The 17,069-nt window shown below is 41.1% G+C and overlaps 1 protein-coding gene across 2 annotated transcripts in view; it reads right to left on the bottom strand.

Moving 5' to 3' along the window:
* Positions 1 to 17,069, bottom strand: part of fat3b (FAT atypical cadherin 3b) — a 196,898-nt gene that overhangs the window by 158,808 nt on the left and 21,021 nt on the right. The window lies entirely within an intron of this gene.

Here is a 17,069-nt window from a genome sequence, read left to right as displayed (position 1 = left end):
TGTGTAAAAATTCTAGACTGTATTTTTAGCGCGCTAAGACAGACATTTTTCTTTATTCTTTCTGTTTACAGTAATATCTTGTGCATCCAATCAATATGGTTGGTGTAAAGTGTAAAGAAGAGGCAAGTCATTTCATTTGAAATAAAAGTGGAATATGCAAGCTTGATGCTGTGGAGAAAATGGTTGATCGCTTTTTTATCGGCAACAACCACGGAGGAAGAAGTCTTACAGCTCATCTTTCAAAAGTGAGTTAAACTTAACTTTATTTATCTATGTGGAGCATATTACTTTATGAAATGTTTACTTATACAAGCCTTAAACATACTTATGTAAACCCTAAACATACATTCCATATAAACTATAACACTGAAGTAACTTACAAACAAATTCAACTTATGAACGATCGTCCGGAACCTATCTCGTTCGTAAGTCAGGCAGCGTCTGTACTCTCAGCTTTAGTAGTCCCAGCCTAGTAGTTTGATCTGCTGTTCAACCAATCACTGTCACAGGCTACTGTCCCACCCTGCTTCAAAACCTCTACCATGATTCCCATCCCCAAGAAGTCAGCAGTCCTGTCGCACTTATGCCTGTGGTCATGAAGTGCTTTGAGAGGTTGGTGTCCCAGAACATCAAGGACTCGGTGCCACCCACACTGGACCGCCGCCAGTTTGCCTACAGGGCAAACCGCTCCACTGACGACGCCATAAACACCGCACTTCACACCGCGCTGAGACACCTGGACCACCGGGCGAGCTATGTCAGAAAGCTCTTTCTGGACTTCAGCTCAGCCTTCAATACCATTATCCCAAAGATCCTGGTGGAGAAACTCTCTCACCTAGGACTCTCTTCCGCCATCTGCCACTGGATAATGGACTTCCTCTCAAACCGCCCACAGTCCGTGAAACTCTGAAACCACGTCTCTTCCACCACTGAGCACTGGCTCCCCCCAAGGATGTGTACTGAGCCCTGTGCTTTTCACCCTCTACACCTCCGACTGCTCACCGACCCACCTTACAAACACAATTTTTAAGTACGCCAACAATACTACGATGGTCGGCCTCATCTCTGAAGGGGCGGCGTACAGGGATGAGCTGGGGACATTGACAATGTGGTGTTCGAAAAACCACCTCATACTGAACACCACAAAAACAAAAGAAATCATACTGGACTTCAGAAGGAAAGGATCATACTGCATTACGGTGTGGCATGCTGGCTGCACGGCAGCAGACAAGAAAAAACTTCAAACGGTCATCAATACTGCATTGGTTGCTCTCTACCCAGTCTGGAGGAAATTGCCTGCTCTCGCTACCTCAGCAGAGCAGATAAAAATCATCGAGGACTTTTCTTACCCCGGCCACCACCTCTTTGACCTGCTGCCTTCCGGCAATGACAGTGAGACCTGGCGGGGCGTTATTGAGAGTGATGCATCATTGTTGGACTTCTCTAACTTTAATGGTTTGTCTATAAAGAACAGACTGTTCAAACATAATGGTGTTCATATATGCAATTGGCACCAAGACACCCTAGGCTGCAGTCCGTTGATCGACTTTGTAGTTGTTTTATCGGACCTGCACGTTTTTGACACTTAAGTGAAGTAAGGGATAGTAGAGCTGTCAACTGATCACCACCTGGTGGTGAGTTGGCTCTGATGGTGGGGGAAGATGCCGGTCGGACCCGGCAGACCCAAGTGTGTTGTGAGTGTGAGTGTCTAGTGACAGAATATCCTGTCAGAAGAAGTTTCAATTCACAACTCCAGCAGAACTTTGCCCAAGTCTCAAGGGAGACGGGGGACATTGAGTCCGAGTGTTCCGTGCCTCCATCGTGAAGGCGGCTGATCGAAGCTGTGGCTGTAAGGTAGTCGGTGCCTACCTTGGCTGACCTTGACCCGGGACGCTGTGAACCTGTGGGCAGAATACTTCGGAAACTTCTTCAATTGCACCAACATATTTTCTTTTGAGGAGGTAGATCCAAGCGACTCTGAGTTGGGCTCTCATATCTATCGAGTTGAAGTCACTGAGGTGGTCAAAAAGCTCCTCTATGACATCAGGACAAGTATTTCTGGACTGGCAGACTGGAGTGGTGGTTCCCCTTTTCAAGAAGGGGGACCGGAGAGTGTGTTCCAACTACAGGGAAATCACACTTCTCAGCCTCCCTGCTAAGGTCTATTCAGGGGAACTGGAGAGGAGGGTCTGTCAGTAAGTTTAAATTTCGGATTCAAGGGTAACTTTGTGATTTTCGTTTGGGCCGGGGAACAGTGGACAAGCTCTACACACTGCAGGGTCGTGGTGGGTGCATGGGAGTTTGCCCATTCGGTCTACATGTTTTTGTGTACTTGGAGAAGGCATTCCACTGGGTTCTTTGGAAAGCCCTGTAGAGGGTGCTTTGGGCGTATGGAGTAATTCACAGTCTGGGCTCTGCGTTCCCTGTATGCCCGGAGTTTTGTCTGCCGGCAGTAAGTCGAATTTGTTTTCAGTGGGAGTTGGACTCCGCCAGGGCTGCCCTTCTTCACCGATTCTGTTCATAACTTTTATGGACAGAATTTCTAGGCGCAGCCTTAGTGAGAAGGAGGTCCGGTTTAGGGGCCTAAGCATTACGTCTCTGCTTTTTGCGGATGATGTTGTGCTGTTGGTGTTCTCATGCTATGATCTTCAGCTCTTACTAGAGCGATTCGCAGTCAAGTGTGAAGTGGTTGGGATGAAGATCCGCACCTCATAGTCCGAGACCATGGTACTCAGCCGCAAAAGTGTGGCATGCTGTGGCTCCTGGGTTGCGGATAAGAGTCTGACCCAAGTGGAAGAGTTCAAGTATCCTGGGATCTTGTTCACCATTGAGGGTAGAATGTAATGAGAGGTCATGCAGACCCTGTACCAGTCCGTCGTGGTGAAGAGGGAGCTGAGCCAAAAGGTAAAACACTCGATTTACTGGTCGATCTACTTTCCTACCCTCACCTATGGTCATGAACTGTGGGGCACTCCCTCAGAGATAAAGTGAGGAGCTCAGTCATCCAGGAGGGACTGGGTTTAGAGCCACTGCTCTTCCGCATTGAGAGGAGCCAGTTGAGGTGGCTCGGGAATCTGATAAGGACGCCTCCTGGACGCCTCCTTCGGGAGGTGTTTGGGGCATGTTCACTGGGAGGAGACCCCTGGGATGACCCGGGACATGCTGGAGATGTCTAGACTGGCCTGGGAAAGCTTAGGGATCCCGTCGAATGGTATAAATGGCAGGAGATAGGGAGGTCTGGGCTACCCTGCTGAGGCTGCGAAGAGCAGTTTCAGCGACAGACTGCTGTCACTGTCTTGTACTACGGACAGACTGAAGAGATATTTTCTTCCTCATGCCATGAGGCTCTTTAACTCCACCCGGCAGAGTAAAGGCCCACATTAAACCACACCACCTACATTGGATATTACCGAATCTTACTGCAATATGTATTCTGTGTAGCACTATTTAGTTACTCTATATAACACGCTACAGTGGGCATTTGCACGTCACACTGGGTATTTGTATATTGTATTCTTTTGGCTTTATTATTGTACTGTTCTCAGCTCAGGGATGCTGCTGGAAATGTGAATTTCCCTTAGGGGATGAATAAAGTATCTATCTATCTATCGATCTATCTATCTACCCTGCTGAGGCTGCTGCCCCTGCGACCCGACCCGTACAAGCAGAAGAAAATAGATGGATGGATTATTTGTATGCATTTATTTATACATATATTTATTTCGACACACAGAATGGCTGGATCGGTCCTCCATACTTACATTGCATGTTTAGTGTATAAATTTTAGGCATGCCTATCCAAAATTTAAATGTTAAAGGAAAACATTGCTTCTGGAATTGATTACCATAATAATAATAATAATAATAATTTCCTTGTATTGTCATTCTGTGTAACAATGTACACAGAACGAAATGTCGATTGCATCTGACCCGATGCAGCCGCAGCCAAGAGAGGGCGCCGCCGACCACTTTTTAAGTCTTAGGAATGACTCGGCCGGGGCGCGAACCCGAACCTCCCAGTCTCAAAGCGGGCGCCTTACCATCTAGGCTACTGAGCTGGTATACCAAAGAAGGAAAAGATTTGAACTGATAGCATTAAAGTTTTTGAAAATGTAATTATTTCCCATTTTACAACTAATTTTAATAGCTTTGTATTTATTTCTATACACGTGTAAGCAAAACCTTCTCCATATTGGCTGTTGCAGTGACATTTATGGCCATTAGTGGTGCCACCTTGTTTGCCTTTGGCCAATCACAACACGACCCTCATTTGTTTGGGGCTAACACCTCTATAACAAACACCCGCAAAGTGTTTCGATGCCTTCAAGTAAAATGAGGCGTTGGCAACTCACGTGCGACTTCTTAATGCTGCTTTTCTGTCCTAAACTTTGCATGAAATTCATCCCCCCAGAATCACAGCTTTTGCTTTGGCCTGTATGGACAAAAGTAAGAAGACACTGCCTGATCCCTTCATCCAAAGACCTTATCAGATCAAGGGTCAGCAAAATGTTGAAGTCATGGCCCACATATTAAACATAATAAAGGTTTTTTTTTTGTATCTGCCAATACATGGTCTTGATCCAATACTTCAACAATTGAAGTCATTTCCGGGGGGCGGGACTTATTTTATTGTAGAATAATCCTTTGCTGTATCCGGGTTCACTTATCGCTGATTTCCATTGTGCATTGTGTTCTGCATTCAGTCGCCCCGCCTCTTTTCTGTTTGTCTCTGCCTGCATCAATGATGTTACGGCAACTCAGACCATACGTACACATACGTCAATAAGACGTTCTGGGACCACAAAAGAACTAAAAGGCTGAAGAATATGCTTTATATCACCAACAGTTGTGCTGTGAAGTGGCAAGATTATTTTTAAAATTATAATTTGGCAGTGGAGGGGTGGTTGTATGGATCCCTTAACCACTAGGGTCGTAGGGGCACCATTTCCTGTGGTACGTGCAGCCTGGTGGAGCCCAGCCCTTTCCTGGCCAACAGAAGTTGTTTGTTAAAAAAAGGAAATTGTTTATAAAGTACAGTACTCTTATTTGTTAAACCAATACTTGAGCCTCTAAGTAAATAAAGGTTTCTACATTGCGGATTTTGACTATCACAGGACGTTTTTGGAAAGCAGTATCCTTGAAAAACAATTACTGTAAACACACTTTATGCAAGAAATAAATGATAAAAATGGGGGTAAGTCTTTAGGAATAGCATTGAAGATAGGCATTTGTGAATGAAAAAACATCAAGACATCTGCATGTACATGTGATATTTAATTTTTAATTTTTGAAATACTACTAATTAAAGGAAAGTTGGACTATTGTTTCCAATATCAAGCTCGGGCTAGCTCAGAAATGGTTGGATCTTTGCATTAAATATGATAAATATCTTGATTAATACAATAAACAAATACAAACAGCAAGTACAGAAAAATGTAGCCAGCTATTCAAATGTTGGCCTTGAGCAAAGTACGTATTAATGATTTGAGAAAATTATATTTTTTTATTGGTGGGAAGACACACTTATGGACCCTGGAGACAAGAGTGGCACCAAATGTACAACTTAAAAAAACATTGTATACACTGTTTAATCATATCAACATTTTTCATATTAAAAGGCCTGGCAGGCTGTAGTTTGCCCACATCTAATAATATTATCATATTTTAATCGCTGTTTGATTGTAATACAGACAGTTAGAGGACTCTCGAAAAACTTCCTGCAACATTTCAGCAGGGTTAAAGGGGAAATGCAGGAAATATCAGTGCACTTTAGTACAATACATTGACATTGCAGTTTTCTTAATTTCATTGTTAATAATTTATGACTCAAATGCAGTTTAAAGCCTATAAAGGTGTTGATCCAAACGAGGGCTGTTGCAATAAATTAATCACAAACTTTATTGCACCTTTATTTCCCCCTAAGTCTTAAATATTTATCTTAAAACTATCACACTTGTCTTTTCATGGGCTATTTAAAATTTCAAAATATACTAATTCATTAGGAAAGTATGTTTATTGAAGAGTGAAGGATTTCGGACACTCAGAAATGATTCAGCATGAAACATAATTATGTCTGACAAGTTGTTTGGTTTGATTTCATGTTGTCCTCGGTTTACAACTTGCAAGAGTTTTGGCCACGCAACGAGCAACTCACCAATTTCAAAAAATGCCTTTTTAAGTAATTTTGGATAAAACAAAAAAAATATTCTTGCGTAAATTATACTTTTGGTATCCACCATTTAAAATAGACATCCACATCAACTATGTAGTGTTAATCCTTTATAAACATTTTCGGCAGTGCAGTTTTCCACTGTGAAACACTTATTCAGGGTAGACAGACACTATTAAATGTAAATGTAAATGTTCTGAGTTTATATTGCGCTTTTCAAGTTAATGAAGACCTCCCAAAGCGCTTCACAATGTGCCTTACACTTACCCTTTCACACATACTCACACACCGATAGCAGCGTCACCCATGCAAGGCAACTACCTGCTTATCGGGGGAATTAGGGAATCAGTGTCTTGCCCAAGGACACTTCGACATATAGATAGATAGATAGATAGATACTTTATTCATCCCCGCAGGGAAATTCACATTTCCAGCAGCATCCCTTCGCTGAGAACAATACAATAATAAAGCAAAAGGAATACAATATACAAATACCCAATGTGACGTGCTTATACCCACTGTAGCATGTTGTATAGAGTATTTAAATAGTGCTACACCAAATACACACTGCGATAAAAGTACGGTAATATGCAATGTAGGGGGTGTGGTTTAATGTGGGCCTTTACTCCGCCGGGTGGAGTTTAAGAGCCTCATGGCATGAGGAAGAAAAGATCTCTTCAGTCTGTCCGTGGTACAAGACAGTGACAGCAGTCTGTCGCGGAAGCTGCTCTTCTGTCTGGATATAATGCTGTGTAGTGGATGTGATGAATTGTCCATGATTTACCGCAGCTTTTTCAGATATAAGAGAATACACCAATTTTTACTGTTAAGTAAGAATATAGCCAACATACGGAGTCAGAAAAAGCTTAAAAGGGATACAAAAAGACTTTTTTTTAATTTCAATTAGGCACAGAATGTCTAGTGTTCTTCCCCACAATCATGAAGATATATTCCAAAATGGATCTTGAGACATTATTAATTAAAGTAGACAACTTGATATCATATCCAATTGAGCTGCAATGTCACCGGAAGACAACACAAGGAATCAGAATAATTGTAATATACTAATGACATATATAGAGAGTTATTATGCAAAAAACATTGACTATTTTCTGACATTTTGAATGTTTCAGAATATGGATATCCCTTTGAGGGACACTGTATAATACAAGACATTTTGAATTGTGCAGTGCAACCAAAAACAAGTGCTGCAAAGCACTAAAAAGATTATGAACAACGGGGACTCAAAATGACCGAAACGCACAATTTTTTCTCATTTTTTTGTATGCCTTACAAAAGTTAAGGGTTTTGGGAAACCTGTAGCAGCAAGGTGGCAGACAATTATGTCAGCTCCTGTTAGGTGAGCCTAGAGATAAGATCTCATGACCAAAAGAACATGATCCCGGATACAAGAGGCTGAAATGAGTTTCCTCCGCAGGGTGGCTGGGCTCTCCCTCAGAAATACAGTGAGAAGCTCAGTCATCCAGGAGGGACTGGGTTTAGAGCCACTGTTCTTCCGCATTGAGAGGAGCCAGTTAGGCCCAAGCTTGAACCGAGATTTTGGGCCGTGTTCAGGCCTTAAAATGGCAATCATTAGGTCTCATTGAGCCAGGCTGGGACATAATCTGCTAAAATCACACTTCCTTCCTCCTTCTAAATCCTCTCAAATAAAATGTGAAAATTCAGGTTTACTTCAGGCTAGGTTCAGCAAATTAAGTCAATTGGCCGAGCTCGGGCTGGTTCGGGCTATTTTACCCGCAGGCTGGGTCGGGTCTAGCTGTTTTTTTAAGTTTGCTCTTATATCTTGGTGAAACTCATGTTCTGTATAATAAAGGGTAGGATCTTAAGTCCAAGCCCGACCTGATAGAATTTCGGACCAGCGGGCCAAAAATTTCAATCATTGCGTCCTGGTTGGGTTGGTTTTCTGAAATTCTTCCCCACCCATCCAGATATCCTACCAATGCCTAGTGAGCATGCACACAATGCTAAGAGAAATTTCCTGGTAAATGGGCAAGTCCTACTTATAATGCGCACCTTTGAAGGTGGAGATACATTCTGTTAACTTTACTTGCAATGTTTGTATGTATTTAGTCTTTTTGACTACTTCTCTGTTTTAAAATACTGTTTTCTGACGTAGGTACCTCGACAGGGTAGGACGTTTCCGCAGAACAGCGGGCTGTTCAGTCCTGTAAATCACGTTAATTGGTTGGACTCGAGCTGTCTCATCTCATCTCATTAGCTGCACCGCTTATCCTCAGTAGGGTCGCGGGGGTGCTGGAGCCCATCCCAGCAATCATCGGGCAGTGGGCAGGGGACACCCTGAACTGGTTGCCAGCCAATCGCAGGACTGTGTCAGGCTTTAATACCCGCAGCCTGGACGGGTCAAGCTAGAATTTTTTAGGCCCAATATAACTCTGAAATAAATACAAACTTTTTGATATACTCACACAAGCTTTACTATCCTCATACAAGCTTTGCACAGCACGCAGAAACCTGCCCCCTACCCCATATATCCTCATCACATACGCTGGCTTTGATGAGTTGCTATAAACTGACAAGCATGCTGCAATTCTGCTTCAACAATGCACCTGTAGCTTGGCTACAATACACTTGTCTACAAACATGGAAAGGGCTCTATAGGTGTTGGGTAATAAATGAGTTTAATACAGAAGATGAAAAGGAAAGAAAGAAATAAAGTGCTTTATGTATAAAAAGCAGTTACTAAATTAATTGGTGCATAACGTTTCATTGTTATTGATAATATATCACGAAAAAAAAACTGAGAAGCCGCTTGGGAGCCAAAAGAGCCAACCCACTCCTCTCAGTGAGCTGAGCTGAAAGAGCCTTTTCTCGAAAAAGCCAAAACTTCCATGACTAATCTGACAAACTTGTCCTCTTGGATGTGACAGGAAGGCTTTACATGACAACTTCATTATTAGGCCTGGAGCCACCATCTGCGTTATTTTTACGCACATTTTTATTATTTTTCTTCATTTAAAAGCGTGGTCTATCGAGTTAGACCGCCAGGAAGCACAGCAATGAAAATCATTTCAAGCATTTTCAAGCATCTCACCCAAAATTAATGCATTTTCCTGACCTTGAAAACACCATTAAAATGCAAACATTTTCAAGGATGTCAAGCACCCGTACAAGCCCAGTTGTTTGCTGTATTGTTTTATTTATTCATCAGTGGTTGATTTATTCATTTTTCAATATGATGTGTTTCGTGTTGAAAAATTCAAAGAATATTTGAGAACAGATTTAATCAGAACTTTTTTTAAAAACCTGACGCAGCCTATCCCCTAGATCTTCGCTCCTGCGGCACAGAGTAAATTGAGTTAACCCTGCTATAGATATGTGGCTCTATAGATGTATTTAAGATATTTTTCCTCTGGCATCTGCATAATATTCAAAGGTCATTTCAATTAAGGGTAATCTATTTTTCGATCGCCCCTTGCATCCCTTAATATACCCCAAAATATTCTGGGTCACTGCTTAAACACTTTTTGTGGGCGGCAGCGACACACTTTTGCGAGCTTGTCCTTGACTTTGTCCCTTTCCAAGTGCATCCCGTTTGTGTCAAGAGAGAGGGAGAAGGGGGAGGCAGAGGCTTTTGGTAGCAGAGGGGGGAAAAAAACACTCACACACTCAAACACTAAGATTTTTTTTGTAAAAGCTCTTTGAAGTAGCGAAGGAGCGCCCTGCCGATTTCATACAAATAAGATTTGACAGCTTTCATTTTCACCGTGAACAACACACACCACAACAAACCAAGCTGTTGCCACATTCATTTATTTATTTCACTTTTTTTTTGATGCCCTCACGACACATCTACCCGTCACGCCTCATATTCCCCAAGAACATGCTCGACGACCAATCTGGGAGCACATTAAAACGGCTCACTAATGCTAAGGATGGGAAGACTCGCACAACAGATGACGTGAATACCAATGTTCGGCAGTTTAACAGTGGCGGGGCTGCGCTTTATTGCTGATAGACGGGAGGGAGATGCATACTCGCGGGAGGGGTGAGTCATCTTCGACCGGCAACGATAAGGCCGGCCTTTCACACCAGGGGGAGGAAAGGTGTAAATACTCTGGGAAATTGCTTCGACGTGAGCCGACGTCGAGAGGGAAGAGAGGACGGTCCTGTTTGCTTTCCATTCACACGTCCACCAGATTGCCAAAACTGAGGAAAAAATATTCATGCTCTCTCTCACACAGCTCTTGGCCCCTCTGTATAACAGTTTGTGTGACTGATAGGCAAGCCTCTCCTTAAATGGCCTGCCAGGCAGAAAAGTGGGCCTAATCCATGTGCAGACTCCGACCAGAAGTTAAAGAGGAAACCAGAAAGCAAAGCACGGTGTGGACTTTATTTATTTATTTATTCATTTTTTTTTTAAATTTGCACACGAGGGCCAGGTGTATTTTGTGTAGTAATGTGGTCTGCTATTGTGGCAACAACACACATTTACATAAACACATGAAAAAAAAAAATGGATTCTGCAGAGAGCAACGAGCTGAAATAAATATGTTACTGTTCCTGGACAAAAACCTGTATATCCATTATCACGATAGCAACAAAGCCAGAAGGGTTGTATTTGACATTGCTGATTTTTTTGGTTTGACTCTCGTTATTTCTGTAACAGGAGTTGTCGGAGAAGTATTTTTTTTTTAATGTGTTAAAAGTTTTTAGATTATATTATTTACGCTATTTAAATTTATTTTCAGAGTTTGTGCAAAGAAAGGTATGGTTGACATGTTAAAACTGTTATATTTGTCTCATCTCATCTCATCAGCTGCACCGCTTATCCTCAGTAGGGTCGCGGGGATGCTGGAGCCCATCCCAGCATTCATTGGGCAGTGGGCAGGGGACACCCTGGACTGGTTGCCAGCCTATCGCAGGGGCACACGTGGACAGACAACTCACTCGCTCAGTCACACCTAGGGACAATTTGGACCGGCCAATTCACCTGAAATGTATGTTTTTGGAATGTGGGAGGAAACCGGAGTGCCCGGAGGAAACCCACGCAAGCACGGGGAGAACATACAAACTCCGCACAGTAAGGCCGGGAGCTGGATTTGAACCCACTCAGGAGGTTCCCACGATCTCAGAACTGTGCCGCACACGCGCTAACCACTGCGCCGCCGTGCTGCCTGTTATATTTGTATTTTCGTTATATTGATGGTTTTCTATTTGACACTTTTGGCTTTTGTTCTCATACAGTTGTTATACAAATATTGCTGTATATCTTTTATCCTGTTAAAATTTAATTTAAGTTATTTAATAAAAAGTGAAACGTTTTTAGTGCCTAAAATATTTGTGCTGTGTTTTTATAAAAAATTTTACATTATGTTTGTATTATTATATGAACATACCGACGCTGCCCTACATATGAAAAGATAAGTTCCGGACGATCGTTTGGAAGTTGAATTGTTCGTAAGTTGCTTCAGTGCTATATTTTGTATGTTTAAAGTTTGTATAAGTATGTTTAAGGCTTGTATAAGTAACCAGTATAATTTGCTCTATAAAGATAAATTAAGTTAAGTTTAACTTACTTTTGGAAGATGAGCTTCAAGAGGTCCTCCTCTGCCGTGGTAAAAAGTGGCAGAAAAAAAGCATTCTGACCATTTTCTCAACCGCATTAGGCTTTCTTATTCCACTTTCATTTCAAAAGAAATGGGTCAAGTCTTCTTTACACTTTACACCAACCATATTGAAGGAATGCACGAGATATTAAACAATAAAAACGTCAAAGTTCTTAGCACGCTAGAGATAAGTACACGTAGTATGTTTACACACAAGCTAGGAAGTAGAAGCCAGATTTCTTCTTCGGGGTGGATGCTGCGTTACCTCTCACAGCGCCACCACACGCCGGGAGCGTTGGAAAGAAAGACAACAGTAATGTCCTGATCTCGAAAAAAGGTGCACACAATACAAAATAAAACTTACAGCAATGTGCGGATATTTGTCGACATCCCGAAAAAAATGTTCGTATCTACCGTTTTAAATAAGTAGGTCGTAAGTAGGGGAACGTCTGTATACTGACTCACTTCAAATGGATCGATACAAAAATTCCCAGTATCCCCCACCCCTACCAACAACTTTAAAAAAGCTGGGCCAAAAAAACGAAAAGTTCACTTTGATTCCCTGTAGTATGTATTCTTCCTTGTGTTTTTCGGTTGCATTCGACCAGTGTTTTCCATCTTTACTGAGCCAAAGCACATTTATTTAATTTATAAAATCCCATGAAATCCAAATGAAATATTTCGCTAGGACGCACAGCACACTAATTGGTTAATTTCTCACGACACAGTTCGACAATTAATTACTGTGCCGCGACAAAGTGGTTGAAAAACACTGCCTTAGACAATACAGCAAGATCTAGGGGTCAAACATTCTAATCTTGGTGGATTTATTCAATTTATTGAACATTTCAGGTCCTCAAACATTATTTCAGAGGTAGACTTTTTTACAACCTGACTCCAAAGATTTGCTTTTACTTTGGAAAATAAAGGTATTTTCATAACATCTTGCTAGCTTGTTGTCTTGTTTCGCTTTACGAGATTCAATTTCATAAGGTGAACGTAAACACAGTGAACTCTGTGGTCTTAAATTCTCTCTCAAATAGCAAATAAATACATTTTAAAAAGACAGCATTCCTCCAGGGAACGATGATGACATAAAGTTCGACAACGGCTATGAAATATGTATAAAGGAAATTGTAAAAAACGTGTAAAAAGGTAACTTTTTTTCTCCTGCAATCTTTTACTTTCTGCTCTGAAGGGTTTTGGCTTGGACCTCCCCTGAACTAATCTCAAACCTCACCTCCAGCTAGCATTTCGCCTGGGCGACTTTGCAATGTTCGGGTACATAACTGAGCCACGCATCGTTACACTTTACTGCAGGGGATCGGATAGGTGCAAAACATCTTAAAGTTTAAAAGCAACTTGATATTTGCCTTCACTGCGCCATATAATGAGGCTCCATGCAAGGTCAACAAATGCTTCTGCATTCAAGACATTACAAATGAGGGTTCAAGGTTGACCTCCGTAGCCGAATAGTGATATAAAAAAGTGCAAATCTTGTTTTATGTTGTTCTCTAAGCACATTTTTGGCATACGGCATCACCATATGGTATGGTAGGAGCACGGTAGCGGAAAGGAAAAAAATACAGAGAGTAATCAACACAGCCCCAAAAATCACCGGCTCCTCTCTGCCCAGTCTAGAAGACATTGCCAGCTTGCGATATCGTAGCAGACTCATTAACATTATAAAAGACAATTCCCACCCTTGCCACCACCTCTTAGGTACTACAGATGCCTCAAAACAAGGAGAGACAGGCTCAGAGACAGCTTCTTCCCCGGGCCATCACCACCCTAAAAAAACACATAAAACTGTGAAAACATATCTTGCCACACTTTTGCGGTTTTTCTTTTTTGATGTTGTTGAATGAAACTGGGAAAAACAGTGCTGTGGCACACTTGTGTGCGGTGAGACCTTGTCCAGTTTATCGCAGGAAATTGACTAATTTTATCTTTGCAAAAAAGCACGTGATTTTTCAGTGTTCGACCGAGTAATTGCATCACTCATTCACATCAGTAGTTGGCAGCAGATTCAAAGATACAGTTATGTTTTAATCTTTTTTCGGGACTAATCAGCGAAATAAAATTAATGTAGGGGTCTCCAACCTTTTTAAATCAGGGAGCTTATTTTCAGTCAATAAATAGCGTGAAGGGATTCCAGTTTGATAATTATTTGTAAAATAAGAACTTAGTATGTTGTTACCATGTTAATATCATGCTATTACCAGGTTTTAAACAACGGTTTTAGGGTTAAATAGATTCAGTCAATCAATAAAATAATTATTTTTTTTATAAATATACAATGACCCAGGACTAGTGAGCTATTTTCAGATGGGGTCCTCTGGCTATTCAGCTGTCCTTAGGAGGCTACCTGGTGCCCGCAGACACCATCTGGGCAACCCTTGATTTAATAACTAAGCTGTTTAAAACTGCATTACAAAAAATAATAAATTAAATCAAATAAAGACAAGATTTGTGCACACAATTATTTGCTGAATTTAATGATTATTTCCTTATTTTGCAAAAAAATATTTTTTTTTTTGTGCATTTCAACTATGTTTACAGTCTTTGGAGAAAAACAAGATAAAAATATCCTAACACCTGAAAAGAAGCAGAGAAATCTAAAATCAAATCTGAAGCAAAATTAATCTATATTACCTCCTGAGTAAGGGTGACCACAAAGAAGTAACACTTTACACAGTAAGTTTTTGCTGAAACGCTTCTATACTTTTTTGTGTTCTGCCTTCAGATTAAATAAACTGTCCTCGCTTATTATTGTCTCGCGGTGAAGTAGTTACTGTATTTGTAGACGAAAATGAAATTTAAAAAAACAGAACGGATTTAATCCGCCATGCAAAACAAGTATGAGAGAAACTCAAGGGAAACATAAGCCACATCGCGTCAGACAAGACCTGCAGTTTTAAATATGTTCACTAGATGTTGCCAAAGCAAAGCAGCACTCACAAAATAAACCACCGACTGTGGCTGTATTTGCTGACTACCATTTATCAACCAGAGAACATTTGAGTAAACAAATCATCCCTATGTTATTTGACTTAAAATAGACATAAACGCACTGTTTAAGGCTATACAATTGCACTCATCTGCCTGTGTCCTCGAAGCGACATTCTTTATTGGACTCATGGCCAACATTCAAATAGCTGTCTAGATTTTTCTGTTCTAGATTTTTTTTTTTGACTCAATTTTAGTTATCTCAATTTTACATTTCATGCAATAAAATACTTTCAATGCTAATTATTACATTTATTGCATGAAAAGGAAGATATTAGTTTGTTACTACGTAGAAATTAAACTTTGATTTGTTAAAAAAAAATGCGATTATTTGTATATTTTGAGTGTTTCAAAACCAATTGGATGAAATGGTCCCTTTATGAACAAATAGACAATGAAACATATCTTTTGCTGGTAAATGCAAACAGGAAAAAATGGATTGGCTTATTTTATCTTTTCGATGCATGTATTGCCGAGGTATCTAATTTTATTGGCAAAAAATCGAATATATCAGAACAACACTTTAAAATTAGGTTTATTATAAATCTACTTATAACATTCATTGCATGTATATGACATCGCTGTTTTCCATCTGCCATCAGGATGTACCTATATTTCTTCATCTTCATTCATGCAATGTTTGCGTTGTGTCGTCTGCTAAAAGCCAGGTGAACTCCTCTTTCCACGATGCTTTTAATGTACGTTTACGTTTTGTAGCGTCATAAAAATGATATGCAAATGCACGACCTTTATAACGCTCGGGAGAGTCCGGAAGCACGAAGTGATTTGATGCAGGCTTCTGATTGGCTGCCGAGGATGCAACTTGCCAAACTAACCGAAATTTCAAAACTGAACAAAGATTTCGAAATCGGAAAAAAGCAAATGTTTGATTTGAAAAAATATATATATTTTTTTTTCTTTCTTGAAAAAGTTGTCTGCCACCCAGGCGAAGACGTTTTGTAAGTTATACGCCTGACGTAAAAGATGCACGCCCCGGGCGTCCGGGCAGATGTTATTTCAGACACTGCCAATTAGAGTGGAACCTCGGTTCTCGACCATAATCCGTTCCAGAACCCTGTCCGAAAACCGATTTGTTCGATCACAGAAATCATTTTTCCCATTAAAAATAATGTAAATCGTTTTAATCCGTTCCAACACCCTGAATGTTTACCTTGAATGTTTAACGTAAACATAAAGATAACCCAGGCTAATCGTAAGTTCGCATTATTGTAATCTTCCGTACGAAAGATTACGCTAACATGAACGTGTAAAAATGAAAAAAATCAGGTCGTTTACAAGTCATTTAGCACCCGGGTCTCCACAACAAGTGGTGAGCGGTTCATTGAAAAGGGGGCTCCGTTCCAACACCCTCAATGTTGGGCTCTGTTCCAACACCCTGAATGTTTAACGTAAACTTAAAGCTAACCCAGGCTAATCGTACGTTCGCGTTATCGTAATCTTATGAATAGGATTTCTTACCTTTGTGGTGGTCAGCAGAAGGCGCTCGCACACCTCCTTCATATTTGGCTATTATGTCTTTCTTAAATGCAAAAGTTGTACGCACTACTTTCCTCTAGCAACTTTGCTGCTCGCACTGATTTTTTACGGAGGCATAATAAGGGGCTAAAACACCCGTACGCCGCTCAGTATCGCACTTTAGCGTACGCACTCACGCATTACCGGCGTTCGAACTCCGATTATTTTGACCGAATAGCGAAGCAAGAATTTCTCGAAACTTTTGGTCGGATTCCGATTTGTTCGAACTGAGAGGCGTTCGAAAACCGAGGTTCCACTGTATAAATGTTTGATTTTTGTTATTGCTGCAAAGGGGGCCAGATAGGTTTTGATTTTGTGTGTGCCTTAATAAATAGAATCAACATTTCAAAACGGCATTTTGTATTTCCTCGGGTTGTCCTTGTGTGATGTAAACTAGTTTGATGATCTGAAACCTTTGGAGTGACGAATATGCAAAAAAACACGGAAATCAAGAAGGGGGTAAATACTTTTTCACCGCACTGTACAGTAAAATTAACATGGGGGGCAGGATTTAGCTCAATAAGACCACAGCCAACAGGCCGGGTATGCACACGTCAATTGATTGTTCTCCTCTGACTGGTTCGTCAATACTAATTAGCCTAGTTAAAGGTCAGCGCCGGCCCTCATTGGACGACCAAGAGCCCCCGCAAGATGAGAGAAGTTGCTCACCATCCCAGCCATGCTGGATTTTATTAAGCGTCCCAACGATGATTGTTATCGCTTCACTGACGCGCGCTCGCTACCGGCTGCTGGTTTTACATGAGAAG

Source organism: Urocampus carinirostris, chromosome 17 (genome assembly GCF_059441175.1).
Source record: "Urocampus carinirostris isolate Australia breed hairy pipefish chromosome 17, RoL_Ucar_1.0, whole genome shotgun sequence".
In the NCBI taxonomy this organism is placed as follows: Eukaryota; Metazoa; Chordata; class Actinopteri; order Syngnathiformes; family Syngnathidae; genus Urocampus; species Urocampus carinirostris.
The sequence above is the reverse complement of the archived record's forward strand: the minus strand, read 5'-3'. Positions and strand labels throughout refer to the sequence as shown.